Genomic DNA, 3,381 nt, shown 5'->3' with positions numbered 1-3,381 from the left:
CATCCCGGAGTCGCCTCTTCACTGTTGATGTTGAGACTGGTGTTTTGCGGGTACTATTTAATGAAGTTGCCAGTTGAGGACTTGTGAGGGGTCTGTTTCTCAAACTAAACACTCTAATGTACTTGTCCTCTTGCTCAGTTGTGCACCGGAGCCTCCCACTCCTCTTTCTATTATGGTTAGAGACAGTTTGTGCTGTTCTGTGAAGGGAGTAGTACACAGCGTTGTCCAAGATCTTCAGTTTCTTGGCAATTTCTCGCATGCAATAGCCTTCATTTCTCAGAACAAGAATAGACTGATGAGTTTCAGAAGAAAGTTCTTTATTTCTGGCCATTTTGAGCCGGTAATTGAACCCACAAATTCTGGTGCTCCAGATACACAACTAGTCTAAAGAAGGCCAGTTTTATTGCTTCTTTAATCACCACAACAGTTTTCAGCTATGCTAACATAATTGAAAAAGGGTTTTCTAATGATAAATTAGCCTTTAGAAATGATAAACTTTGATTAGCTAACACAATGTGCCATTGGAACACAGGAGTGATGGTTACTGATAATGGGCCTCTGTACGCCTATGGAGATATTCCATGAAAGAAATCTGCCGTTTCCAGCTACAACAGTACTTTACAACATTAACTATGTCTACACTGTATTTCTGATCAATTTTATGTTATTTTAATGGACAAAAAATTGACTTTTTTAAGTGACCCCAAACTTTTGAACAGTAGTGTATATTATTTTAAATATACAGTATGTACAGTACAAGTCAAAAGGTTGGACACCTCCTCACTCCAGTGTTTTTCTTTATTTTTACTATTTTCTACATTGTAGAATAATAGTGAAGACATCACAACTATTAAATAACACATATGGAATCATGTAGTAACCAAAAAAGTGTTAAACAAATCAAAATATATTTTATATTTGAGATTCTTCAAAGTAGCTACTCTTTGCCTTGATGACAGCTTTGCACACTCTTGGTATTCTCTCACCCAGCTTCACCTGGAATGCTTTTCCAACAGTCTTGAAGGAGTTCCCACATATGCTGAGCACTTGTTGGCTGCTTTTCCTTTACTCTGCGGTCCAACTCATCCCAAACCATCTCAATTGGGTTGAGGTTCGGTGATTGTGGAGGCCAGTGTAAGGCGTGGGTGTTTGCTGACGAGGAATCAAGTGCAGGAAGCAGCGATTCAGGGTATTGGCTTTAATAGGCACAATGGCTAAACGACAAGCCAACCCAAATAGCGCACAGAGCGCTCCACCAAACAACGTGCCCCAAACACAAGGGACAAAACACAGCTTGCGCAAAACACACGCACCACTGAAAATGTACAACAAACAGCGTGTCACCACGCACAGCATACAATGAAATAAATGCAATCCCGCACAAAGAAAAGGCGGACCAGCTAATATAAATAGCCCCGCTAATAACCCCCACTCAGAACAGGTGCACACAATCACAAACAGGGGAAAAACAAAAAGGGAATCAGTGGCAGCTAATAGGCCGGTGATGACGACCGCCAAGCGCCACCCGAGCAGGAGGGGGCGCCACCGTCGGTGGGAATCGTGACAGCCAGGTCATCTGATGCACTCCTTCTTGGTCAAACAGACCAGGAGTTCACTCTTCTCGATGACAGTCAATGAATCTGGGCTTCAAAATAATAATTAATACTGTATTTTAGATCACTTCTGAAAACATGCAGTCCAACAAATGAATCCTCTTGTAAGAGCAAAATGCAATATTTATTCTTACAGAAAATAAACCAATGGTGGGGGCAAGGTAGTGATGGAGGGTACTTATAGATGGCAGGATATTTTTGTTTCTGTGGTGGTACAGCTGAATTCCAAGTTGTTTTATCTCCACAGAGAACCTCCACCGTCTTTTATTTCTCTGCACACTGCACTGTAGTTTGAAGAAGTTCTTTAGATGTGGAGTTAGCGACTCCATGGCCTCCAACATTGTCTTTAGTTCTACAAATTATAAAGAGGATAGATGCATGATGGTGAAATCACTATATAATTAATCCTAATGTTGTCTATTAGAAGTCGTGTTATTCCAATCTATAAGATGTTGACATACTTGGTTTTGATGACGCTTCGTCTTGTGGCAGGCCTTGTTTGTGTGACTTTGACAGCTTATTTTGCAGGAACTGTATTCTCTGAAAAAAGTAGCATCTGTATGAAATTATTAATAACTTTGTAATAAGGTGTGCGCAATCACTCAATGTGGGTGTATTATTATTATTATACTATAGACCTCTTTCAATTGAATGATGGCCTCCTCCTGCATGACACCTGTGCTACATGCTGCTTCCTCTGACACCTGAGCTTCCTGAATGCTCGTGAGGATGCCTCCTTCTGCCACCGCTGTCACCTGAGCCTCCTCCTGTCACGGTTGTCGTTTTATAGAGATGACCATAATGCAGCGGGAATATGGATGCTCATCTTTAGATTTATTAAATAAACAGAACATGAAAAAACAACAAAACAAAGAACGGCAGACGACAGTTTTACAGGCTATACGTAGCAGTGCAAAACACAACTACCCACAAAAACCCCAGGTGAAAACAAGCTCCTAATATATGACTCCCAATCAGGAACAACGACGTACAGCTGTTCCTGATCGGGAGCCACACAGACAAAGAATTAGACAAACCAGAAAACCATAGAAAACCAAAACCAGAACATACACTAAAACCCCGAAATACATAAACCAAACACCCCTTTAATACTACACACACAACCCGAACCATATGAAACAAATACCCTTCTGCCACATCCTGACCAAACTACAATACAAATACTCCCTCTACTGGTCAGGATGTGACACCTCCTGTATTCTTGTGAGGATGCCTCCTGCCACCTCTGTCACCTGACAGACCTGCACCTCCTCCTGCAGACCACCTGAACTACATTTAAAAAAATGTAACCTTAGCTGACTTGCCTAGTTAAATAAAGAATACATTCTTATTTACAATGACAGCCTACCAGAAGGCAAAATGCCTCCTGCGGGGATGGGGACTGGGATAATAAATAGTATATATTTATATACAGGACAAAACACACATCATGACAGAGACAGGACAACAACAGCATGGCAGCAACATATGAAAACACAGCATGGTAGTAACACAACATGACAACAGCATGGTAACAACACAACATGGTAGCAGCACAAAACATGGTACAAACATTATTGGGCACAGAGAACAGCACAAAGGGCAAGAAGATATAAACAACAATACATCACGCGAAGCAGCCACAACTGTCAGTAAGTGTCCATGATTAAGTCTGAATGAAGACTCTTTTTTGCAGCTCATTCCAGTTGCTAGCTGCAGTGAACTGAAAAGAGGAACGACCCAGGGATGTGTGTGCTTTGGGGACCTT

The 3,381-nt window shown here is 41.4% G+C and overlaps 1 long non-coding RNA gene across 1 annotated transcript; it reads right to left on the bottom strand.

The window, feature by feature from the left end:
- Positions 1–1,710: 1,710 nt before the first annotated feature.
- On the bottom strand, positions 1,711–2,455 carry LOC123730742 (uncharacterized). The gene is made up of 3 exons (XR_006762167.1): positions 2,252–2,455; positions 2,075–2,153; positions 1,711–1,965 (listed from the first exon to the last, which is right to left on the bottom strand). It is a non-coding gene; the product is annotated as an uncharacterized lncRNA (long non-coding RNA).
- Positions 2,456–3,381: the final 926 nt, after the last annotated feature.

The sequence above is a fragment of the Salmo salar genome, chromosome ssa26, assembly GCF_905237065.1.
Source record: "Salmo salar chromosome ssa26, Ssal_v3.1, whole genome shotgun sequence".
NCBI lineage: Eukaryota > Metazoa > Chordata > Actinopteri > Salmoniformes > Salmonidae > Salmo > Salmo salar.
Note: the sequence above shows the minus strand (reverse complement) of the source record. Positions and strands in the feature narration are given on the sequence as shown.